Source organism: Balaenoptera acutorostrata, chromosome 21, assembly GCF_949987535.1.
Source record: "Balaenoptera acutorostrata chromosome 21, mBalAcu1.1, whole genome shotgun sequence".
Lineage (NCBI taxonomy): Eukaryota > Metazoa > Chordata > Mammalia > Artiodactyla > Balaenopteridae > Balaenoptera > Balaenoptera acutorostrata.
Window position 1 is genome coordinate 20,209,062 of NC_080084.1, and position 27,836 is coordinate 20,236,897.

Here is a 27,836-nt window from a genome sequence, read left to right on the forward strand (position 1 = left end):
GATGAACCTTGAGGACATGCTAAATGAAATTCTGTTCACCGAAAGACAGTTACTCCATGATTCCTCTTACATGAGGTATCTAAAATTGTCAAATTCATAGAATCAAAGAGTGAAATGATAGTTGTCTGGCACTGGGGAGAGAGGGAGAATGGGGAGTTACTAATCAATGGGCAAAAAGTTTCAGTTAAGCAAGATGAATAAGCTCTAGAGATCTCCTGTACAACATTGTGCCTGTAGTCAACAGTAATAGAATTACAATTTGTGAAGAGGGGAGATCTCATGTTAAGTATTCTTACAGTAATAAAATTCAAAATTACCCACCCCAAAAAATATTATTCCATATACCAATTGCAAACACCTATGAATGAAACAAAGCCTGATGATGATACTGCATTAAGATACATCCTGGGCTGTGCTTCCTCACATCCTTAAAACGGGTTTTATGACTTCGTAGTCAGGAATCATTAAGTAATGTCAATTGAGTAGGTTAACAGCAATGACCATATCTGGTAGGAGGAGAGTCACTGCTGATGTGGTTTGCCTTTTCCTGTGACCATCCCATCCTGGGAAATTGAAGAGAAATTTTTTTTTTTCTGAAGATGCTTTAGAATTTCTCTGTAACATCTCTCTCTGTTTTTCTCTTTTTTAAATCTTGGCTTAACTTTTTATTTATTTTATTGAAGTATAGTTGATTTACAATATTGACAATCTAATTTTTACTCAGTGTTCACCTGTGGTGATCAACTGTCAGGATACTGTATATGCCTTATTGTGTGGGAGTTTTAATTAAATTACATCTACTCTGATGCCAATTATATTCTTTAGTGAAGGGGAATGGTAATGGACTTACAAAAAAATGGATTTTTTTTTTGTTGTTGTTATCTTTCTTGGACAATTCTTTAAAAAGTATGTACGTGAAGTACGAACCATTTATATGTTCCAAACCAAAAAATAAACACCCCTCTTAATTGAGGAGAGACTCTTCTTAAATGAGGATACAGTTTTAGGGGGAAAATCAGGAATGGGATGAAGGAAGGGGACTATTTTAGTAAGCAGATGAGCTGAATTAAATCTTAAAACAAATGATGTTAAGTAGATTGCGCTCTACTAACGGCAGTATTTTGTAAGGAAATGTTAAAAACAGCTGTTCGTGGGAAGTGTGATCAAACACTGTGGCATAACTTGTATTTTTGTGGGAATTAAATATACTTAGATGCTTAATTGATGCTAAACTTATTTAATATTTCTTTAACATATTTTTAATTGTGAACCTCGTGAACATATTATAGTTAATTTGAGTAGAGGACAAATGTATTGATGTATTAGTGAATAGTTGTAAAATTGTTAATCTCAGCAAAGCATTGACTTAAAGGCAAACTGATCAAGAATAAGGGTGTGTTTTCTTTTTATATTGTAAAAGTGGGAAAAGATTCCAATTACATATAAAATTATATTATAATTCTTTTATTTGTTTTAATTTATTGATCATTCATTAAATGTGTACTAGCACTCTTACAGGAGTTTACAGGTTTAGGGGGAATCTAAAGGTACCTCCTATTCAGAGACTCTATTTAGTGAGGGAGACACATATAAAAACTAACAAAAACAATATGATAAGTGCTAGGTAGATTCACTTTATGACCTCGTAAGAATAAGTCCATGTCTCTGCATGGTAATTGAATTTAGTCTTGACTCATAAGGAGGAGCTAGACAAGTTGATGAAGGCTGCAGGTTGGGTATGGAGTGAGTGAGTGAGTGTGTGTGTGTGTGTGTGTGTGTGTGTGTGTGTGGGTGGGTGACGGGAGGTGAATGGAGAACCCCCCGGGAGGTGAATGGAGAACCCCGGGTGGTGAGAACAGGATTCACAAAGGTACAATCTGAAAATATAATGAATTCAGGGAATTTTAAATGGTGGGGCCTTTTGCACGTACAGAGTTAAGAGTTCTGTTGGGATTAACATAGGTGAGGCTGGACAAATATGAATGGAAACCAAGGCTTTAAGGGTCTGAAATGTTATTCAAAGCAGTTGAAATTTGTATTGTAGGAGATGTGGAGACATTGAAGGATAATATACAGATAAGTGAGACACTACATATCTAACTTTAGAAAGATAACACACAGTAGTGGAGGAGGGATTTGGGGTTGGAGATGTTTTAAATGTAAGACTTTTGGAATAAAGGCCAATCAAGGTTATGAAAATATTAGTTGGGAAAAGATAATGAAAGGCCGCTGGTGTTACGGTAAAAGGAATGGAGAGAAGGAGATAAGAGTCAAACATTTTAGGAGGTGGAATGGCTACCGGGATATAAGGAATGAAGGAGAATGGGGACGTGTAATAAATTCTGTGTTTCTGGCTTAGGCAACTGGTGAATTCACTGGCATTAAGAATACAGGTGTGGGAACTGTTAGGATCCACATGGGTTCAACTTTAGACACATGGCAGTTTAGGTCCTTGGCAATTTCATTTAAGGTTGAGGAGAGCAGTATACAGACTTAGGATCCATAATAGGTGTTATAAATGTTTAAGCTGATAGTTAAAGCCATGAGCGTAGATGGAATCACCCAGATGAATTCATATAGAATGAAGAAAGCAGGTGGCCAGAGGAAGCGGAATTCTGGGGCTGGTGCAGGGGGGACCAGCAGTGAAGAAGACTGAGAAGAAGTCGTGAGGGGGAGGCATGAGGAGAACTAGGAGCGAGTGGTGTCTCAAACTAGGAAAAACATCTTAAGGCGGGAATGATTAATGGTGCTAGATGCTGTGTTCAAATAAGGTAAAGCCAGAAGGGTGTCCATCAGATTTGCTCGTTCATCTTTAGTTTGCTGGGAACTTTAAGTGTAAGTATGAGGACTGAATGTTGTGGGTTAAGGAGTGAGGAGTTTTGTTGTTGTTATTGTAAATGGGAGAGGCTGGAACTTGTCTGTAGGGAGAACACCAGAAGGAGCCAGTAAAACAAGATGAAGATGTGAGGATGGGGTGGCAGGGGGCTAAAGGGTTAGCCAAGGTCCTGGGATGATTAGATTCCTGGAACCCAGGATTAGCCAAGGTCCTGGGATGATTAGATTCCTGGAACCCAGGTGCTTGTCCTGTGGCTGCAGGTGTTTTGACCCTTTGCTTTTAAAGTGTGCTGCATGGATTAGCAACATCAGCTTCACCTGGGAGCTTAACTGTAGCGTCTGAGGCTCACATTCCAGACATTTTCAGGATCTGTATTGTAGCAAGATCCTGAGCACCTTACGCGTCTTAAAGTTTGAGAAGAACTTGAGATAATAGAATAGGACGTGACTGGAATGTGGACTGATTTTAGTAAATTGATCAATTAGAAATATAGGATGAAGTTTCGGAAGGAAGAGTGTAGTATGGAGCAGAGTTAATTTAACATAAGATTAAAGTGGGTAGTTAAAAATTAAATTTTAACTTCATATTACATTTACCATGAGATAGAAAGTAAGCCTGCTGTTTCATTGAGATTCATAAGTAGTATGCTGGTTCAGTAAGCTTAATGTTATTACAACCTATATTTATTAGGTCCTATTCAGATTCTGTGTATAATGCCAAGCTCGCAGCCTTAGATCACTTGGACAATATGTGTAAATTTGAATTTAGCTCAAAAACAGAAGAAAAATACAGATTTGAGTATTTTATTTGCCTCTTGTTAGGTCACTTATCACCATCATCGTCATTATCATCTTACAAATGAGGCAAATAGCCTTAGAGAACTTAAGTAACGTAGTTACTGTTCCACTGTTAGTTCATGGTTGAACCAAGGAATGATTCAAATTCTTCTGATTCGGGAACCTCTTGTGGAGAAGCTGGGGGAAACGTCCATGTAGAAGCAAATGAGTATAAAATCTCACTGTCTCTAGTAAGGAATAGGAAAGAACTAATAAACTTAAGCCTTCGTTAAGGTAAACTTGCTCTTGTTGGTGGGATAACTTTCACTTCACAGTGTATCTCTAATTTCTGATTACCATTTAAAGCCTGGATTAGACCCCAGTCTATTAATGTTCTGTTAAAAGCCTCTGACTTAGTACTTAGACAGCCACATATTATTGTGTCATCATAAAGTAGATGATAGATGACATTTATGGATATTTGAATTTTAAAATTAGTCATCCTGGATTTTCTTTTCAATTTATACAAAAATGTTTTATTACTTATAATCAGGTTCTTGTAAATGTGGTTCTCTAAATCTTGAGAACTTTGTTATGTAATTATTAATTTAGTATATGAACTATGTGTACTAGATGGGATAGAAAATGAGAGCTACCTACCCTCCAGGTAGTTTAAAAACTTTTGTCAGTTTTCCTTCACCCCAATGATAGTTTTCTTTGTTATTTTTCACAGCTGTTTTCTTTAGATTTTGATATTTTGTTTCTTCAGCTGTTATGGTGATACTGATATGGGAAACAGTCACACACTCACTCTTTTGGGGACCTCTACTCCTTGAGTATATGTGGCTGATTTCTGTATATGTCTTTTGGTAGTAAATTAGGGGTGTATGAAAAGTTACCCTCACCACTTCCAAAATACTTATAGATTATTCTGTTGCTTTCTCCTCTGTGAAGATACGTCTTATTATTGATTCATCAAATGAAGAGCTTGAGATTTTTTTTCCCCCACCGTTATTAGTATTTATCCTGATATCAAATTAAAAAGAGTAGTAAATTTTGCCCTTTGAATTAGTTGCATGTGTATTCTGAGAGAACTGAAATTACACATTTTTAATAAAATTTGATTTGGCTGAAGAAGAATTTGTTATTTTTATGGTGGCAATGATAGAGGCAGGACAGAATCTTGGATTTTGTTTAAGAAGCCTGAGCTTGAAAAATGGTTTTGCCATTAACTGACAATGAGATTTTAGAAAGTTGCTTTTCGTGGTGATGGGAAAACTGGACAGCTACATATGAGAGAATGAAATGAGAACGTTTTCTCATACCATATTAAAAAAAATAAACTCAATATGGATTAAAGACATAAATTTAAGACCAGAAACCATAAAACTCCTAAAAGAAAACATAGAACACTCTTCAACATAAATTGTAGCAAGGAAACAGAAGCAAAAATAAACATATGAGACTTAATTTAAAGCGTTTGTACAGCAAAGGAAACCATCAACAAAATGAAAAGATAACCTTCTGAAACGAGAGAAAATATTTTCAAATGGTGTGACCTTTAAAGGGTTAACATCCAAAGTATATTGACAGCTCATACAACTCAATATGAGAAAAACAAATTGAGTTTTGCTGAAATGAACTCAACTTTTAGTGTGCCTCAATTTTTATGAGTTTGGAGTTTGAGGAAAGGTCAGACTCGGAGATATGAACATTTTGGGATTTATTAGCCTATAGATAATATTAACAGAAACTATTCGTTATGTATTAATGTGCTTTTAAACAATGTTTATCATTTATTAAAATGGTGTAAACTACATTTTCACCGGGCCAGTAGCATGGCCAGAGCATTATTATATACTTCCATAGAGATATTTTCTAAAGTTATTAATAGTTATGTATACATTATCATCTGCTTTTTGAGTTTCATTATTTGTTTAAAACCAAAATCCACTTGAGTTATGATTTGCCACCTGTTGTTCCCAAAGGTTAATTTAATAATACAGTTACAATTCCTGTGGTTAGATTTTTCTTTTTTTTCTTTTTTTTTTTTTTTTACCGTAGCTCTACTACCCATACCTTCCTAACTTCTTGCAGTCTTTCCTCAGTTTCCACCATTGTACTGAAGTCACTCTGTTGTTTTTCATTGGTTTTCTTCTTTCTGTACCCAAGATCCTTTTCATCCTTTTATTCTTTATGCCCTGTGCACTACTGGTTATCATTTTTCAGTCCCTCCTTCTCTGTTCTCATCCTTGCCTTTTAATGACTGCTGTCTCTTTTTCTTTTCTTCTCCATCAGTCAAAATGTTACCAATTCTGAAGACGTAGTGAAAGCATTAAACTACTCTATGAAGTTGTCCCTTACTATTATAGCCAATATTGATCTTCTTCTTTTCATTATTCAATATCACTAACTTTGTCATGTGCTAATAGTACTATGTTATGAGATGTTTTGTACATGTATGTTTTTTTCTCCCCAACTTGTATGATTCCTGAGGCCAGAAACTGTATCTAATTTTTTAACTTCCAGAATTTGGCATAGTATAGTATTGTATCCATTGAAGGCACTCGCTGAAGAACTTTTGATTGTTAAAGTGACTTATGAAAATACAATAATCATTGGTTACATGTACATATATTTTAATATAATGTTCTGAATCCAGGTGTCCCGACATGAGAAAGCCCTTTTTAAATTCCCAAAAATCAAGGCATTTGTTTATTTTCAGTCCTTTCATGTACTCAGGTAAGAGAAACTCAAGAAATCAAAGCCCTAAATAGCTATGCTGGTATGCAGGGTCACACTTTTGTGATACGTTATTCTTGAAAGGTATGAATGTTAACATGCTATTTTTGTGCTAATGGTATTTACTTCAGAATCAGAGTTGATGTGTGTTTATTGACTAACATGTTAAAGATAAGTTTGAGGAATGAAGGGCAACAAACCTGAAAACATTTTTTTAATAGTGAGCTTCAGTTTAGAGCCATAAAATTTCCTGATTTGGGAAATTTGGCACAAAGACTTTGGGACTTATTATAAGATCTATATATAAGAAACATTTTGGATGATTATATATATTGTGTCAGTACTTTAGAGATGTCACTCTGTTGTTTTCTCACTGGCATTGTTTCCAAAAAGAAATCTGCTGTCATCCTTATCTTTGTGCCTCTGTATCTAATGTGCCTTTCTTTTTCTCTGGCTATTTTTAAGATTTTCTCTCTGATACTGGTTTTGAGAAATTTGTGCTGCGCTTTGGTGTAATTTTCTTGGTTTCTTGTGTTTGGGATTCGTTGCACTTCTTATATGTACATACGTGATCTTGCACTTCTTAGAATGCATGATTTCATCAAATCTTGGGAAATTTCAGCCATTTATTTCTTCAAAAATATTTTTATCCTTAAAACTATTATTATACAGTTATTGGGCCACTTAAAGTCCCACATCTCACTGATTTTCTGTACAATCTTTGTTATTTTCTTTTCTGTTTCATTTTAGATAGTTTTATTGTTTCATCTTTAAGTTCAGTAATCTTCTTCTGCATGTATAATCTGCCATTAATCCCACCTATTGTATTTTTCATCTCAGATATTGTAGTTTTCATCTCTAGAAGTTCAGTTTGGGTCTTTCACGTCTAACATTGTGAGCATGTTGAATACAGTGTAATGTGCTTTTGTGCTAATTTTAACATCTGTGTCAGTTCTGGATCAGTTTTGATTAATTTCTCTCCCAATTATAGAGTGTATTTTCCTGCTTTTTTGCATGCCTAGAAATACTTGATTGGATTCTAGACGTTTAAAATTTTACCTTATTGGATGCTGTTTTTTTTGTATTCCTATCAGTATCATTGAGCTTTGTTCTGGGATGCAAGTGTTTTTGATCCTTATGGGTCTTGATTATAAGTTTTATTAGGCAATACCAGAACAACATTCAGTTTAGGGATAATTATTCCTCACTACTAAGACAAGACCCTCTGTGTACCCCACCCAGTGCCTTGTGAATTAGGAGCTTTTCGGTCTGGCTGGTGGGAATAGGCACTATTCTGGGCCCATGTGAGTGCTGCATAATGTTTTCTTTATCCTTGCAGATAGATCTTTTTTCCAGGTAATTTCCTCACATGCAAGTTTTGATCAGCACTCAGCCGAATACTTAAGGGGGGGGGCATCTGTAGATCTCCAGGTTTCTCTCTTTGCAGCTCTCTTTAGTACTCTATTCTGTGATTCTAGCTGCCTTGGCTACCTGGAGTTTCAGCTCCTTCTTCTTAAGTCAGGGAGTCACCTGAGCTCCACCTGTGTGCCTCAGCCTTGGATCCCTTTCAAGGCAGTGTGGTAGAATAGTCATAGGGCTCACCTTGTCTGCCTCCTGTCCCAAAGTATCACTGTCTTATTTCTTGATGTCCAGTGTCTTAGAAACTGTTGTTTCATATATGTGTTTGCCTTTGTTTGTTTCAGGTAGGTGGGTAAATACAGTCCCTGTTGGCTTATCTTGGCCAGAGATGGAAGTATTACATTTGTTGTTGCTTTTTGAAAAGCATGGTGAGGTTGATAAGAGAAACTTTTTAAGGGAGCTAGTCATTTTTAAGCTGAGTGCAGTACAATGTTGTACTCATTTTAGCTTTATATTTCCCTAAAGTTATCGAAAATAAGTAGAGGTCTTTTCTAGTATGTGTATGGAAATCAAAGTAGACTTAAATTCTTTTATCCTTACAAGTTGTACTTTACCTATCTTTGCTGTAAGAATTAAAATGACACTGTTGTAAGTTCAAGGTATGCTTTAAAGAGTTAGTGATTTTAGTGAATGACTGTAATTTGACCAATTGAATATTAAAGGTTTCAAGGGTATATCTTTAATATATTTCTCAAGATCTTTCTTTTTTTTTTTTTTTTAAATAAATCTGGTTTATTTTTTTTAAGTTATACAATTTTTATTTATTTATTTATTTATTTATGGCTGTGTTGGGTCTTCGTTTCTGTGCGAGGGCTTTCTCTAGTTGCGGCAAGTGGGGGCCACTCTTCATCGCGGTGCGCGGGCCTCTCATTATCGTGGCCTCTCTTGTTGCGGAGCACAGGCTCCAGACGCGCAGGCTCAGTAATTGTGGCTCACGGGACTAGTTGCTCCGCGGCATGTGGGATCTTCCCAGACCAGGGCTCGAACCCGTGTCCCCTGGATTGGCAGGCAGATTCTCAACCGCTGCGCCACCAGGGAAGCCCCTCTCAAGATCTTTCGAATTTAAGTTCTGTGTAAAGTAGCTCTAGGATGATAGCCAGTATTCTCTAGACTTAGTTCGACAGTTTTCTAATCTCTCACCTATGGTAACATAACATTTCTTTTCTCAGAAGGAGTTTACAAAAGGCATTTAAAGACCTAAGTATTCCTTTCCATTTTATAGTCACATGTTCTAATTGGGAGCATATAATCTATCTGTAATAATGAGATGAAGTTTCTAAAATAGATGCCTTTTTAGAAGTTGATTTTATTTGCATAATTGCTTACAGAAAGAATAATAATATACCATGTTTTTAAGAGTGTTTTGCTAAAAAAGTATTGACACTTCAATTAATATGCCCTATAAATTGTAACCTTAATTTTATGTATTCTGTTATGCTAATATCTTCATACATCAGTTATAGTTATATTTCCCCTATAAAATCCCAAATTTCATTGACTTGTAAAGAGATTTTGAAAGTGTGATATAGGATGTGGGCATTGGGAGGATTTACATTACTTTAAATGAGTGGATATGGTTTTATGATTGGGATTGAACATAGTTTTATTATTCATAAATCTTTTTCTCCTGTCCCTGAATGTTTCATGAAATAAATACCTTCTAATTATACTCAATTATCACTTCAAGTAATAGAAGATAGTTTTAAATTTAACACAGTGAATTGGCCTACAGGTTGTGATGGAGACTGTGCAGTAGGTGACAGGGCTGATAGTCCAGTTAAAAGCTTGCTCAGTTAGCAGCAGTTGAAAGTAAATAATTAGTTGTGGAAGGCTAGGAGAAACTGCATCAGTTCGGTTCAGTTCAGCAGAAGAAATAATTGTTGCCTGAGACTATCACCAGGGGTAGCACAGTAGGAAGAAGTCCGAAATATAATGAAAAGTGACATACGGAGTTGAGGTAGCACCTTGCTCAAGGTCAGAATTATGACAGTGGGAAGAGGAGCTAACTTAATAATAGAGATTTGCTGCAGATTTTAGTGGTGGTAATTTAAGTCTCTCTCATCCAGCCCAGGAGTTGTCTATACTGATATCGGGGGCTCAGGGGCCCTTGGAGCCTAAGAGATCTGAACCAATATCATTTGGTTTGTCTGCGTATAATCTGGATAACTTGTTTTTGAAGGTAAACTTTGTACTGTTCTTGAGCCAATTAGGTGCTGGGTTCCTGACTAGTTTGAGTTCGTCACTATGCTTGGTATTACTGGATAAATTCATGTTTCTTTTTTTCTTTAAATTATTCTCTTTAGCACAGTGAATTTTGAGTTAAATAAAATTCTCTGCTAATTATTTCTTTAAATGATCAAGGCTTATAAAATTGAAATTGAACATTGAAATTAGACTGATAGCAGTTAGAAAAACTTTCATGAATGTGTTCTTGGAAAATGAAGACCAGATATCTGACATTGGAATTAAGGACATGTATTGAAAGTTTATGTCTAAATCCTAATTTCTTGCCATCTATTTCATACTTTATCATTTGTCAGAAATAAGTATGACCTAGATTTTTAAATATTGAACCCCATTTAGTTGAAATGAGTTTTTTTTTTTGTTTTTTTTTTTAATGAGGATCTTGAATCAGATGCGTATGTTTGATTGATTGATTGATTGATTGATTTTGGCTGTGTTGGGTCTTCGTTTCTGTGCGAGGGCTTTCTCCAGTTGTGGCAAGCGGGGGCCACTCTTCATCGCGATGCGCGGGCCTCTCACCGTCGCGGCCTCTCTCGTTGCGGAGCACAGGCTCCAGACGCGCAGGCTCAGCAGTTGTGGCTCACGGGCCCAGCCGCTCTGCGGCATGTGGGATCTTCCCAGGCCAGGGCTCGAACCCGTGTCCCCTGCATTAGCAGGCAGATTCTCAACCACTGCGCCACCAGGGAAGCCCTGACCTAGATTTTTAAAGCAATTGACATTTTAATTTGGTAATGGGAAAATACCTTTAGTTGATACTGAACATTGTTTTCAATAATAATATATAATTTCAATAATGTTTATTGATCAACATTTATGTATGTATATATGTACACACACACAAGTGTGAGCATGAAACACTGTGGCCCATTGTTGATAGTTTCGAAGTAATTTTCATATAAGGTTGTTGTTTTTTCTAGGTTTAAGATAATTGCTGTGAGCATCTAGCTATTTCCAAACTTCAAGAGTTTCTGGTTGAATAACTCTGAAGAGGGGATTCAGAGAGTATAATATAAATTGAGAGTTTATGTAATTCTTGTTATTATAATCAAAACCTCATCCCCTCCCCCCAACCCTCCAAATGTTAATTAAAAAGTTTTTCTTTTGGCTTTTCTTGCTTGTATGTGTTTTAGGTTCATGATAATATTCCTTTTTTACTGAAATTTTGATTGAGTTAGAGGACCTTTACGTTTATTACAACCTAGAGATGTGATATTTTGTTATAAATTTTGCCCTATTTTATAGTTAATCAAAACTAACATATTTTGTTCCATTGCACGTTGGACCATAAGTAGAAGTACTGAAGTAGATTTTCCATCCTCTTTTATTTCCATATTTTAAAATAGGTTTGCAAGGTTTTCAAAGTCATTTAATTCAAAGTAAAATACTCTTTTTTTTAAGAGATTTGCTTTTTTTTTTTAACTTTGGATTTATTTATTTATTTATTTATTTATTTATGGCTGTGTTGGGTCTTATTTCTGTGCGAGGGTTTTCTCTAGTTGCGGCAAGTGGGGGCCACTCTTCATCACGGTGCGCGGGCCTCTCATTATCGCGGCCTCTCTTGTTGGGAGCACAGGCTCCAGATGCGCAGGCTCAGTAATTGTGACTCACGGGCCTAGTTGCTTCGCGGCATGTGGGATCTTCCCAGACCAGGGCTCGAACCCGTGTCCCCCGCATTAGCAGGCAGACTCTCAACCACTGCGCCACCAGGGAAGCCCAGGGGCTACTCTTTGTTGCGGTGCGTGGGCTTCTCATTGCAGTGACTTCTCTTGTGTAGCACAGGCTCTAGGCGTGCAGGTTTCAGTAGTTGCAGCATGTGGGCTCAGTAGTTGTGGCACATGGGCTTACTTGCTCCGCGGCATGTGGGATCTTCCTGGACCAGGGCTCAAACCTGTGTCCCCTGTCCCGACTTTCCTCTTTTTCTTTTTCTTTTTTTAAAAAGAAATTCACGTTCTTTTATTTATTTATTTATTTATTTATGACTGTGTTGAGTCTTAGTTTCTGTGCGAGGGCTTTCTCTAGTTGCGGCAAGTGGGGACCACTCTTCATCGCGGTGCGCGGGCCTCTCACCATCGCGGCCTCTATTGTTGCGGAGCACAGGCTCCAGACGCGCAGGCTCAGTAATTGTGGCTCACGGGCCCAGTTGCTCCGTGGCATGTGGGATCTTCCCAGACCAGGGCTCGAACCCATGTTCCCTGCATTGGCAGGCAGATTCTCCACCACTGCGCTACCAGGGAAGCCCGGGAAGCCCCCGACTTTCCTCTTAAAGATGTATAGTTTTAGTACAGTAGGACAAGATTTCACACATCTATGCGGATTTATACATCTTGCAAATGTGTTTGTTTTAAAAATTGTTTTGTAAGCATTTGAGCTATAAAATTCTAACTTGTTGTCTAAATATATTTGCTATTAGAAAACTATAGATAAGCTGGGACAAAGTGAGAGAGTGGCATGGACTTATATACACTACCAAATGTAAAATAGATAGTTAGTGGGAAGCAGCCACATAGCACAGGGAGATCAGCTCAGTTCTTTGTGACCACCTAGAGAGGGGTGGGATAGGGAGGGTGGGAGGGAGAGGCAAGAGGGAGGAGATATGGGGACATATGTATGTGTATAGCTGATTCACTTTGTTATAAAGCAGAAACTAACACACCATTGTAAAGCAATTATACTCCAATAAAGATGTTAAAAGAAATAAATAAAAATTAAAAAAAGAAAAACTATACTTTAAAATGAAATAAAAATTAAATTAAAAAAAAAAAGAAAACTATAGTTAGTCCATGGAAGAACATTTAACTGGCAGTGGGGGAGGGGAACACTGACATCTGCAATGAAAGTAAAAGAAAATAATATTGCTGTAGTAATAGTATTTAAGAAAAATGTTGAATGATTGAATTAGGGAAAAAATCCTTGTATTTAGGATAAGCAAGTTTTATTAGGATTTAGGTAGCCCTAGAGAATATAAAAAGAATGTTATTAATAATTAACTTTAAGGAGAATTAGAGGTGGATAATGATTCTTATAGTTTATTTTGTGTATAAATTTGTTTTCCTTAATTTTTATTGTTTTTCTTACTCTTAAGTTTGTTAGATATATAGAAGGTATTATTTTATTTCTGTTTGTTTTATCTTAATGGATTACAGTTTAAAACGAATTGGATAGGCAGTTAGGAGAGAGGGATAAAAACATACATGAATATTTGAGGAGGTGACTCAGCAACGGTTGTGAGATATGAGGTATGGGATATTGTTTTGCTATTTAAGAACTGAAATCACATTCTTGAACCTTCTCTATGAGGGTTCAGCTACCTGCTATATATTACAGATTCTGAAATTTTTTAGTGTTTGTTAGCATTGTTGAACTGGCTAATAAAGGAACTGTGTCCCTGGTAGATTAGATAAATGGAATATCAATGGGAAATTGCTTCACAACAATAGAAATGACTAATCTGAATTTCTTAATAATTATTCATATTGAGAGTTTATGTGTGTGGCACTGTGTTAAATACCTTATGTGTTTAGTGGAAATACCTTTTTTTCCCCATTTCAGCAGGGAAAACAGGTTTACTGAAATCAAGAGAAGTAATTAAAATTACAAGTCTGTAACACTACAGAATTCTAAATTATAGGTTAACTTTGTAGGAGGTCATTAGTGGATTTGTTCCCATGGTATCCATGGGTAGCAGGCCTAAAGTGGGTTCATTAACTGAAATACTCTTATGAGGATGAGGTCTTAATCTATTTCAGAGGACTATTTTAATAAGCAGTATTTGTATTTATTCATTAATTATAGTGGCTGTCTACTTTATATTTGTAAGTGTATAAAATGTATTACCCCCAGTCCCCCCCCAAAAAACAACACACAAATGTTTCCCCAAAGTATTCTCTGACCAATGTATACTCATAGTAGGGGTGGAAGGTCTAAGTGCTTAGAGTAAGAGGTTAGTAGATTGAAGGCATCTGGGGAGAGATGCTGAGCAAGAAAGCCCGTAGTGGTGATACTCCCTGGTAACCCAACACTTTAGAGCGAGGCTGTGGTCCCGTTCTATGGAGAAGTTTTTGTTTTTGTTTAAAAAATAAGCCACAGGCCACACAACTCATCAGAACTAGAACTTGGGTTGCTTCCGTAACAATTTAGATTTAAACTCAATACTTTCTCTTTATTTTATTTTATTTTTTTAAAATTTTGTCCATTGAACTTTTTTTTTTATTGAAGTATAGTTGATGTACAATATTACATAAGTTACAGGTGTACTTTCTCTTTAAATTTATTATTGTCCACTTATAAAACCTGTGGTTCTGTAGCAGTGGGGGGCATTGCTTTAATGTTAGCTTCAAGCTAAGTCTGAGGAGACTTTATGAAGGAAGTAGAGAGGTGCAGAGTGGTATTTTGAAGATAGTGGTGATGGTTCTAATGGAGTTAAGGCTCCTGATGAAGAGATTGCCTGAATTTCTGAAGGAATGATGGCTTTTGAGACCTTGGGAATGATTTTTCTAGATTTGAAGATAAAAACTTACTCATATTTCTAGATCCAGTCATTAAAGTATGAATTTCTTTTAGGATTCATTTATATTTTTTTCAGCTGTGATACACATTATACTAACTGAAACATTTGATTTTAATACACGTGTGAACATAATGTTGGAATTCTTTCCATTTATTACATTGACGTATGCTTTGGGCCAGTTTTTCTCTCTGAAAAATTTGTTTTTCTACACACACTGTGACTACCTGCAACCTTATAGGAATTGCATTTTGTGGCTTGCTTCATACCAGTTTTTATGAATATATTTGCTTTGTTTGCATATACTTTATGAGAATTTATTCAATGATAGGTTATTTTTATTGTGGTTTGTTTTGTAGTTTCCAGAATTAACTGAAATGCAGTATCAGTATTTACTTTTACATAACAATTTGGATTATATGGGACTTCATTTACTAGTAATTTTATTGTTTTGTTGCCTGCTGTTTACACAGAATGACTTATCTATCTCCTGTGGAGTCTGTGTGGAATACATGATAAAATTTGATTTCTCTGGGAAGAAATCTCCATTAAATGAACTTTAATACAGATATGATGAAAAATATTTACTAGGTTTTATTTCCCCGCAATTTGTCAAATGGACTGTAGTTTTTACAGCTTCACATTTTACACTCACTTGTTAAAAGTATTGTTGAGCTTATTAGAGGCAGTTTCCCGTGGTAGAATGAGGAGGTGATACAATGTCTCTAATTTGCAGTGTAGAGTTTGCAGTCAGTCAGCCCAAGTAGCTATCTCTGTGGTCTCCTGCAAATTGCCTCATCTTTGCAACAATACACATAAAGGCAGTTCATAGAGGAAACCTGAGTGGTTAGTAAACATATTAAAATATTAAAATGCATATAATATCATTGATCATCAGGGATATGAAAATTACAAGAATATTGAGATGCTATTTTTTACTCATCAGTCTGGAAGAAATTTTTAGAAGTCTGACAGTTGTAGGGTTGATAAAGATGTGGAAAAATAGGAACGCATACATTGTCTAAATTGGCATAATTAGTTTGGATAAGCCATTTGGCAATGCCTTACGATTGGTTACTACCTTTTTTATGTACTGTGGGCGAATTTGACAGTCTGGTAAAGTCTATGCACTTCTTTGCAGAATAATTTTTTTTTAATTTATTTATTTATTTATTTTTGGCTGTGTTGGGTCTTCGTTTCTGTGCGAGGGCCTTCTCCAGTTGTGGCAAGCGGGGGCCACTCTTCATCGCGGTGCGCAGGCCTCTCACCGCCGCGGCCCCCCCTGTTGTGGAGCACAGGCTCCAGACGCGCAGGCTCAGCAATCGTGGCTCACGGGTCTAGTTGCTCCGCGGCATGTGGGATCCTCCCAGACCAGGGCCCAAACCCGTGTGCCCTGCACTGGCAGGCAGACTCTCAACCACTGCGCCACCAGGGAAGCCCTGCAGAATAATTTTTAAATGAATAAAATACGTAGACATACAAAAGACAATAACCTCATTGAAATACTGTTATCAAAATATAAATGTGATGCAATAATGTTTGGTTTTTTGTGAAGTCATTTTATAACAAGAATCTAATGACAGGTCTTATAACTGAGTTAAAAGTAGTGAGGAGTATAAACAATATCTAGAGCTATCAGCATATCAGCAACAAGCAGAATGGAAGAGGAGAATACTCCTGATTTTTATTGGTTACAAAGTCACAGATACTGTTAATTCTGTGGTGTTTGTTGTCTCCATTTGTAATTGAAATCGTAAATTTTAGTTAGAGATTTGTGAAAATGAAGACATGTTTTCCGTCCTTTCCAATTCTAATCATGGAAGCAGTGGAGACCCAGTTTAAGAACTCTTGCAGAGAGCGTCTATAAACCATGAACAGTGCTCATTGTTTATAAGAATTTTTTAAAATCTTATAAATGGTTAGAATTCTTATAAATGCTCTCCAGCAATGGAAATAAATAGATTATACCTGTATGGGTCAACAGGCATAGGTTTTTAAAACAAAACTTCGACTTAAAAGTTTCAGTATGAAATTAGAAAAGAATATTATGCTAATTTAAAAAACATATAAAACTATATTGCATATTGCTGATGATTTTATGTACCTGTTTTTGTGTGTGTCTCTGTAGATAATAAAGATAGATTTAAAAGAAATAATACTTTTGCCTAAATGGGAGAGAGGAGAATAAGATGGGATAAATGAGTTCAGATATACCTGCAATGTTTTAAATGTTTATGTTAAAAAAGAATCTCAAACTTACTCAATAATCAGTTATAGATTGCAGGTACATAGGTGTTTGCTTTGTTATTCTTTGTACTTTTCAGAATTAAAACAGTTCTCAAACATTTTAAAATAATGATTATGATGAAATATTTTATTATAGTGATTATAAATAAACATTGTAATAAAAAAAGAAGTGGTACAGACAGATTAGTTGAAAGGGGATTAACTTCTTTCATTTGCTTCAGGTACATATAGCTTATTCCTGTACATAATTGTACTATTGATATTTTGTGACTAATGCAAGTATTTGCTTTTTGCTTTTCTATTTAGATTGTAAAAGTAAGCCTTTAAATAGCAGTTGATGTTTATGGTAGCAGAATGGAAACTCAGTCAGTGTGGTTAGGACTGTGTTACTCTGCAATAACTTAATAGCCCTAAATTTGTCCATTTCTGGCATGTTTATCACCAGAAAAGCTCAAAATTTTATCTTACTAGACCCAGGAAAATGGTGTTACTTGTTGGGCTTATATTGGTGTCTTGTATCTCTTCTCTCTAATGGTTCACTAAATTAGATCTGAAATACCTGGGATTGCTTTCTTCACTTTCTTAGTAAAGAGATACATAAAATCCTGGTTATTGAAGAAGAACTTTTGGTAAATACTCCAGGTCATTTTCACTGAAATGAACTAAGGTGTTCGTCAATAAGGATGAATGTAGTGGTAACTGCACAAGTTAGAATATGATGAAACGTCTTCATTTTCTCAAATACCAACCTGACCAAAAAGTAAGGATTAGATTGAAGTGAAATGAACATAGCTTCCAAGAGCGTGGACTCAGTCCATAGATAGGAAGGTTGGTAAGGAACTGCAGAGATGCACAGGGCAACCGAGGCAGTCCCTGGCTGTGTTACACATTTCTTCCAGGAGAAATCAGAATTTCTTGTCTTTTAACTATTCTTTTTTGGATATCTCTTTCACTGTCTCTTTCCAATTGGCAATAACTGTTGTTTTATTGTTTATAAAGTAATACAGGTAAACGTTTCAAATAACATAGAAACTAATAAAGTAGAATAAATACACCCCTGTAATCTTCACCTCTAGAAATAAACCATTATCAATTCACTATATATCCTTTAAGATATTTAGCATGTACGTAAAATAAGTTAATGAGTGAATAGCACACGTTTATTTTTAAAATATGAAATAGTTCTTTACGTAGTGTTGTGATAAGTAGTCCTTTTGGATTTACTTAAAGGTAAGTTGTGACTATCCCTTTAGTAAGTTTGTCTCATCTTGTTAATGACTATAATACGTTCCATTTCATACCATATTATGATCTAACCAATCTCCTTTTTATGAGCACACATATTATTTCCAAATATTTGCAATTATAAACAGTGCTGCAGTGAGTATCCTTTTGAATAAACATGTGTGCCTTGTCTGATTCTTTCTTTAAGATAAATCCCTAGAAATGGTATTGCTGTACTGAACAGTACATACTTTAAAATTTTATATGTATTATTAGTGTGACCATGAAAGATTGTACCAATGTATATCCGTATTGTTTACCTTAATATTTTACAGTGATGTTTTTAATATAACATATTATATTCATATGTGAAGTGGAAACAAAATGTTTTCATAGTATTTTTACCAAATGAATATTACCACTAAACATATGGGACCTTATGTACATACCACTTCCAAGTTTTAATGATCAGCTTTCATCTTGAGCTGCTGTCTCTGATCATAATAGCAAATGTTTTTAAAAGAGTAATTCTCCTGCCACAAGGGGATGGGGAAAGAGTGTCTGGACCAAGGACTATGTTAGCCATGAGAGAGCTATGTTAATTCTGTTTCTGCATTTCCAGTAAATTGTTCCATTACTTAATTTATGCAAGTATTTATCTATGAGGCAGGCATCAGGCTGGGCACGGGGGACACGATGAATGAGACACAGTTCTGGGCTTTAAGTTCTGGGCTTTATTTTAATAATTTAGTGGTAGAAACTGATAAGTAGCTAATAATAGGCAACTATTTAAAGAACTAGCATTGTGGTTATAAAATGACATTTGTAAAATAATACCCTGTAACAAAAGGCAAAATAGAAATGTTCACAGATGAGAGCAAAAAAATTTCACAAAACAATTTAACCACCTAAAAACAACTGTCATTAATGTTGGATGAATTTCATTTTCCTCCAACATTTTATTATGAGTATTTTCAAACCTTTATAAAAGTTGAAAGAATTTTGCAGTGAATACTCAAAAATACCCACCACCCAGATTTTACAGTCAGCATTTTACTGTGCTTGCTTTATCATGTGTCCAATGCTATCATTTATCGTCCACCTTTTTAAAATAAGTTGCAGAAATAAGTATCCTTCTTTCCTTCTACATGCATAGATTAACTACTATTATAAATAGTACTGTGTTTTAATTAAAGTCTATATTGATAAACTGTGTGCTATAGAAGATGTAGAAACTTTGTACTCTTACATTCCTTCCCAAATTCCCTTTCCTGTCTCCAAATATTTGATAAATTACTTTGTTTAATTTTGAAACATAATGCAAGTGTTATAAATCTTGAGCGACCATATAACTTATCCAGACAAGGGTATTTGTGAGAGAGAAAGGAGGTACTACTATTCATGATTACGCAGGGACAGCGAGTACAGTTTGGGTCCTCCTAGGCAAATGAAGATGATCAGACTGTCTATAACAATAGTTGCTGGAGTTGTTTATTATTCTTAGTTTTATACTTAAGTGTATTTGTATTTAATAAATTAAACACTATAGTCAACATTTAGTCTTTTACCATAGTTTATTTCCTGAGTTCTTCATTTTGAGTCACCTCTGGTTGGATTTTATCCATAGCTTCTCCTTTCCTGAGTTCTTTATTTTGATGTATCTCTTGGTTGGATTTTATCCTCAAGTAGTCCCCCCACCTCTGTGACTGGGTCTAATTTGTACTGAATTCGTTAATTTTTTACTTGTTTGTTACCTTACATTATTTTTATACTTTTAATAAATAATATATTTCAATATGCTATTGTTCTTGTATTATCCCTATAATAATAGGGATAAATGGAACAATAGTAGAGTTATCCCTTATCCGGAAAGGGAGGCACGGTGTGAGGTTAGAATATTGTTTCTAATACTACTCAGTGTTTTCTACGTAAAGCCCCATGTAATTAGTTTCTTTGGAGGTTTTAATGCCCCCAGTTTTGGGGTCTCTGCTAATAATACAGATTTCAGTTAGTAGGTAGCTGTGATAATTTCGATAGTATACCGTTTATATGAAATAACCAAACCAGATCTTTTGTTCTACCCAAAAACTTGGCTTGCTCCTGCCATTTGGAAGTAATTTGGTAGATGAAATTCTACTTAGGTTAATGAAAAAGGTATTGGAAAGCTTTAAAGTACATTTAAAGCTTTGATTTCCTCTTGACTTGCTTTCTGTTGGATTCTATTTAATTTTTCTTGGTTTTAATAATTTTACCATCACAAATTTTACTATCAGAAATTTATATGACTCAAGAATAAACCTGTTGAAAAAAGTCGTCTCTTCATTTTGCAATTTATGGAATAATGTTTTTATTTTTCCATATTCTTGTAATAAAACTTTTCTTCAGCTGTAACACATAGTATGTTGCTCTTAATAGTGAAGAGTTGTATACAACCACTTCTAGAACAGTGCAGGTTATTTTATGATATAATGCATTATTATAATAGGGCATCTGCTGTACTCATTGATGCTGGTAGTGACCACCCTGCCTGGATCCTTGCTCTTGAGGCAGTAAGGCCCCATGGCTCTATACAGCCTCAAGTTGATTTTCTTCTCTGCTCATACAGCTACTCTTATTCTTTGTATCTGGTGCCTGTTTTACAGTGGGATATTTATACAAGAATAAATGTCTAATAGAAGGATATGAAGGAGTTCAGGAAAGAAGGTCTCAGAAACTAATGCAATAGTGGAATAAAAATGGGATGCTCATTTAGCCCATGTCATGATCGTTCCTTATTAAAATGACTTCATGTTTTGATCCTTCAAGTGAAAACATCATGGTCCCCATTCTAATGATGCTGTCTCTTGACAGGAGAGTATTGTACTTCAGCAGTTGTACAGTGAAAAGGTCACAAAGACAACCCACGTGAGTTTAAGAAAACCTCCTCCCAAACCAGAAAAAAACCAAAAACAAAACTGTGTTCACTTTATAGTAAAAAATAAAACAGAGTCGCTCCCAATTCTAAAAAAGACAGTTTTTGACTATTTACATGACTTTGATTTATTTATCTGTAGATAGTCAGTAGTTATTTAGTTGTAGTTAGTATAAACTTTGCCTTCTATCTTTCCACTTAATGTTATAATAGAATTTTTTCACTCGTTACAGACCACATATATATTATTCTAGTCCCTAATATTTCATTGTTTTAATATGCTCTTTATTTCCTGGCTTTTTTATTTTTATTGATGTTAATCACATAACTATGTTCAGATTTTTTCCTTTGGAATTATTTTTTAGGGTATGTTAAAGTAGATGTGATTACATCACACTGATAATAATTTATTATTTTGTATCAATGTTTTTGTGTAGGGCCTTACTTTTTGGGGATGGATGTATTTCCTAGTATACCTGAATTTATATAATTCCATACATTCATTAATCTAGTGTTGTTACTACTACTAGTATCAAATACAAAATATTTCAAAACACCGTGTGATAGTTTCTGTGTGTTTTCTCTAATAAAATTAAGGTATAATGGCATTTAACATTAGGAATCTTAAAGTTTATTACTGCCATGGGATAGTTAAGTTTCTCATGGAATGAAACATTTTGATATTTTTCATTGTAGAATTTATATTCATGTGTTTATGTAAATGCACTACTTTTATTTTTGTGAATTAGGAAATCCTAGAATAATTAAAATTGATATTAAATTCTTGAATTATTAATTTTAAATTTGACCACAGTGATTCTTAAGTTCTTATGGTTATGTCAATTATATATACTATAAATATGCAAGTTCAGGAAACAGTTGCTTCTTTTATAATACTCTTTGCACTTACGAAGCAGTGAAAAAATAGAGCAAAGAATCTATGATAAACTGAAGTTAGAAATCCTTTTTTTTAAAGTTACATTTGAATAGGAATAATAAATTATAGATTCTTAGTTTATAGCTTAAAAATTTTACAGATTCCATTCAGTAGATACACAGTGTATATAGAGGGAGCTTCAGGGCCAGTCAGGAGCTAGCCATGCTCAGGATGCTTTGAAGGATACAAAATCATGGAACTGTGGATCTTTTCCTAGGGAAATTTTCTGGGGAGAGTTCAGGTTAATAAAGGCACTACTTAAAAGAGTGTCACTGGAAATATTTTTACTGAGTCTCTAGAAAAAGTTCACTTAATTGAATATTGAAGCACCATCAATTGAACTTCTCTCCTTTCTAAAAAAGCATGAACATTTGAAAAAATGTTTTCACAAATAACTTTATTTCCACATTTCTCATTCAGATCTGAATTGAATTAGATACTATCTTTAACATGTTGGACTTAAAAACTTACGTAACACTCTCCCCCATATGAACTTGTAGCTGCGCTGGTATTGGCCTTAGGTAGCCGGCCGGGTTCCCTTTTCTGTAGTCACACAGCCAGGTTCTCTAGGATCTACACTGAGGAAGAACTGGTCTGGGGTTTTCCAGTATTTCTTTCTTTAATTTTAAAGAGCTTGATGTTAAGTACATCAAGGAACTCTCAGTATGATTTATTTAATGTATTTTTGAATCTCTCACTTTTTCACCTTTGAAGTAATGATAGTTGAGGTTTTCCTGTAGAGTGTAGATTACATTTCCTGCAGAGATACCATGATTTGCTGAGTTCTTAACTAACCCTTTGTTTGAATCTTTGCCCTCTTTATGGCATGTGTACTGTATGCATTTTTTATTTTTGATAAAAATGGTGTATCTGTCCTATTTATTGTGTAGCTCACTGTGGTCTTAAGGCTGAGTGCCCTTTAGGCTGTTGGTGATCTTTAGTGAACACTTTGTAATGTATCAATACATGGGGTGGTATAATCTCTGATATTTTGATTTCTGGAAGCCTTCATTGCCCCTTGTATTTTATTCAAATCTGAGAAGAATGGCGTGATATTAAGAAAATGAGTAAGGATTTTGGGGATCAAATAATTGTAGAAGTTGAAGCTAACTTTTCTCCCAAATGCAAAAATATGCATCTGGCTGCTTCTCTTTGCCTTGTCAGTGGGCTTTGATTGAACCTCTTGGATATTCAAGTTGTGAAAAGTACAGCTCTCTTTTCCTCTCAGAGACTTTCTATAAAATACAGGGAAGGACAGAAGGGTCATGAAGTTTCTGTGTGTCACTAAGAGATACCTTCAACATGTACTTCTTATTCTCATTCCAAATTTATGTCCTGTGAATTACTGTAAGCAAGTTATAGTGTGGCTATTTTTTCCTTCCATTTTTATTGAGATATAATTGACACATAGCACTGTGTAAGTTTAAGGTGCACAGCATGATGATTTGACTTATGTGCATCATGAAATGATTACCACAGTAAATCTAGTGAACATCCATCATCACGTACAGATACAAGATAAAAGAAAAAAAAGTTTTCTTCCTTGTGATGAGAACTCTTAGGATTTACTCTCTTAATAATTTACATATAGAACATACAGCAGTGTTAATCATATTATCATGTTGTACATTATATCCTAATACTTATTTGTCTTTTTCTTTTTTTAGAGTTCCCTGTGCTATACAGCAGGTTTTCATTAGTTATCTGTGTTATGCATAGTAGTGTATATGGCACCTGAACAAATACTTTGTAGGTGCAAATACTACGTAGGTGACTAGAACAGACACATGAATAGCTATCCTCTGGCAGATGTTTTTAAAGACAAGAGACCACATACATATCTGTTTTGGTGCATCTGGTCATCGTTAAAATTTACCTAGGGATAAAATGCTGGAAAAAAAATATGGGTATAAAAGTATTAGTGAGATTTTTTTTTTCCTGTTTAAGCTTCACTTTGGAATGAACAATTTCATCATGTTGTTTAGTGAAATGTACCATTTCTTTGTATTTTTGTTATGAATTGGTTAAAAAAACATGAATTGAGAAAAAATTGAGTAACGTCATATGTTGGGGACTGGCATATGTCGATTATGCCAGTTTGTTTATTAATAGTGAATTGCCTTACAATTCAGTTTTTATAAAGCATTAAGATAAAAATAGAGGGCTGGGCACCTATAGTTAGTGTGACTGAGTATCTTACCTTCATTAATAATGTGGGACCTGCTGGCCCATGATTTTTACAAGGTAACAGGTAAGGACAGGGTTTCTTCCTTGAAGATTCTAAGTTTTAGATTTCTTTTTCCTTTTAGAAATGGTAGCTGTATGGCATCTGTGTCTCTATTTCCCAGCCTTGTGCCAGCAGCAGACAAAACTCAACTGCTCACACCCTCTTTACTGATACTATCAGTGTGGATTTCAAAATTGTGCTTTGTACTGAATTTAAATTAGCTGCTACCAATCAGTTAGTGTTCACAGGAATAAGATCTTGTGCGCCATCCTTTCCTGAGTTGGCACTAAGCCATTTATTTAACAGCAAAGCCACAACCATAACACATCAATATAAGCAAAGTATATTTTTTTAATGCTAGAGCTTATTTGCTATAAAGCCTTGAGAGTAGGATCTGTTGTACTTTCATTTTCCATAAACTTAGCATAGTGCTGGTCATGTATTTAGTAATCCACAATGCATGTTTAGAAATTTAGCACAATGTTTGCTATGTACTAAGTACTCAGAAAACATTTGGTAACTCCTGAGATTGAAGTACTAATAAGATTAAAAAAAAATTCCCTCTGTAGTTATTCCCTTAGCAGCCTGATTGAGGTTGCTGATAGAAATTAACCCGAGGAGAAGGGAACCGAATTTGCGTGCCTGTACTTTTCCAGATGCTGTGCTAGGAGTTTTCCATACATTAACTCATTTAATTTTACCAATTTGTGAGATATTATTTCAATTTTATAGATGAAGATGAGATTCAGAGAAATAATTTGGTCAAGTCACACTGCATGTAAACACAGAATCATCATTTAAACTTGAGCCATCAAATTCTTTTCTATTTTTAAAATGAACATATGGTGCCTTTTCAATTTTTAAAGGTTGCACTATGTTCCATATTATGGATGTTTCCATGCTCCCTTCACTACACAAAATTCCCTTGGGCATGATTTTGTTTCAGGTTTCATTCTCCAGTGGGAAGAGAGATTCGTGAGCGTCACTCTCTTCAAGAGACCGAAAGGGACACACAAACAGAGAAGGTGGTGAAGTCCTGAAAGTAGTCCTGGATAAGGGAAACTGTAGCGTGCAGAAGAGTTCCCAACAAAGAGGGGTACAAATGGCCCTGACAAGGGAAATACTTTGACAGAACAGATGCACCCAACCTTCTCCTTAAAGAAAATCACACGCCTGTCGCAGAGAAATGCAACGTAGAATAAACCCTATTTGTGGACTGTAGCTCAACCTGTGATTCTTTCTTAGTAGATTTTAAAAGCATGAATCCACATTAATCCGATTTCTGTTTCTTACTGAATATTTCTACTCCATCACCTTGTAACATCTTCCTTTGAGAAGTAGCTTAGCCTTCTTTACAACAAACGCTCTTGAAAGTTTGAATCAACCATGATGCCCTAAAAACCTACCTTCCTAGACCATTTATTTCTTTTTCTGTGCCAAGGTGACTAGTTCAAGATGCGATGAGGTTTCTCTTTCCTTATGTAGTAGTGTTGTCCCTTCTTCATTATGTAGACTCTCTTACTTAATTTTTTTTTTTTTTGGCTGCGCTGCATGGCTTATGGGATCTTAATTTCCTAACCAGGGATTGAACCCTGGCCCTTGGCAGTGAGAGTGGAATCCTAACCACTGGACCACCGGGGAATTCCCTTAACATTTTTATTTTGAATGCAATGTGTTCATTTGAATATTAGGCTATTGGTTGCAAGAATTTTTCTGTAACCTCTAAAGCCTGTAAGATCCTGCAGTGTGTATAGAGGTTTAGAGTATGTACTTTGGAATAAGACTGGGAATCCCCAATTCTACCATTTACTAGCTTTATAATCTCGGACAGGTTACTTGATGTCTTGGTGCCTCTGTTTCCTTGTCTCTAAACTTGAAATGTCAATGATACCTCCATCATAGGATTGTTATGAGGATTGATGAATTCATTATATAAGAAAAGCATTTCATACAGTGTCTAGCACATAGTAAGCACGCAATAAGTGCCAGCTATTGTTATTACTACAGATCTTTAAGGTGCATGACTGCTATGTTTTACAATACCTTTCCCTTTTTATTTTTTTGTTTCTAGACCTGATTTGTTAATATAGTTGAGTATTTTCAGAAATTGTTGCTGTTTATGTTTTTTTTTCACGTGGAAAGACATGTATTTGGTTTACTAAGAATATTTTCTCCACATATAGAAATTATTGACTTACCATCTTTTTAAAATTAGAATGTTTCTTTAAAAAAAAAAAAACCCAAACTAATAAACCTCTGTACCACTTACCATGGTAAGGTGTTTTATCTCAAACAATAGGTCAGCAGTACCTTCTCCTCTAATGATGGGGGATTTGAGGCTTGTCAGATGAGTAAAAGTGAGAGCTCACTCGAGATGTCAGTTGCTGGTTTAAGGTAACTGGTGTACTTTTTAAAGTCTGTTGCAAGTAAAACCACTCCAGGGTAGGGCAGTGGCGAGAGCTACCGTTCTTTAGACTTCAGGTTCATCCTCTGTGGATCAAGCTTATTATCTCTGTGCTGCTATGGTTGCTATGTGAGTTTAATAAGATAGCATATGTGATGTCCATAGCATGGCGCTTAGCATGTCTAAAGCACTTAATATTCTGAGACTGTAACTAGAGAAAGATAGACTTTTATTTGAAAATATCTCATTATATTTTGTCATCTAATATTTAATCTGAATATAATGTTCTTCACAAGTTCACCGGTAATAGCCAGAATTAAAACTGTGGTTCTCATGTGTTTTAATGTATATTCAGAATATGTAGGAAATTTGACAGGAAAAGAATTGTAGACTACATATAGGACTATAGTGGTAAAATCACCCTTTGTTAATCTAACAATAGTGAAAACAATACTTCTACCAATACTGCCTTGTATTTTATAGTACTTTATAATTTACAAAGGTTTTTATCTATCATCTCTCAGTAAATCATCTAGGTATGTATTGGAAGGTCAGATGTTAATAGATGAGTCCTGAGTCCCTAGGTTCTGAGAGGTGAAGTGTCTTGTCCAAGCTTTTGTGTGTAGTGACCAGAACGCAGCCCTTTTTCTTTTCGTACAGGACTCTTAGTGCTTGGTGTGCTCAGGTGTAACTCTAGGTATCATACGTCTCATCAATTAAGATTTCACCTGTGCCTAGGTCCTTAGTCCTTCTTAAATGGCAGAGTTGAAGCCTTTCTCTCCCGACCACTCATCCTTTCTCGATTTTCCAAGGCTAACAAATTTCTTGTAGGAATACAACCCTGTAGAGTTTTTTACTTCTCAGACTTTTTCAGGTAAAATGGACAATCTAAAGATTAAGAGTGTTCTGTACAGAGGCTAGAGTGTTACTTTCACTGTCACCCCACCCTGGAAGAGAATCTTCCTAGCCCCCAGCTCCATGGTACCATCTCGCCTCACTACGCCTCCCACCATCCCAGTGCCTGCTGCAGTAAGCCACTATCCTGACTTCTAGCACAGTAGATTTTTTCCTGTTTTTGATCTTACTGTAAGTCGAATCATGCAGTGCTCTTTTGTGCATACGTGTCGTTCGCTCAGTTTTGTCTTCATGAGGTCCCTCCAAGCTGTTTGCATGTTGATGCTTGCAGGGGAATTTAGAGTTGGGTTGAGGCTCCCGTTCCGCCCTTGCTAGTGAGGGAGGAGGTGGAAGGGCAGTGTTTTGTCTGTGGTGTTTGGCTAGACCAGAGCAGTTAGTTTTTGTCTTACTAGGTCGCCCTTTTTTGTCCTTTGGGTAAAGAGAGCAGGCTTTTCTTGGGGTTTTTTTTTT

The 27,836-nt window shown here is 35.5% G+C and overlaps 1 protein-coding gene across 8 annotated transcripts in view; it reads left to right on the forward strand.

Annotated features, from left to right (window-relative positions):
• TUSC3 (tumor suppressor candidate 3) overlaps positions 1-27,836 on the forward strand; it is a 194,153-nt gene that overhangs the window by 42,160 nt on the left and 124,157 nt on the right. The window lies entirely within an intron of this gene.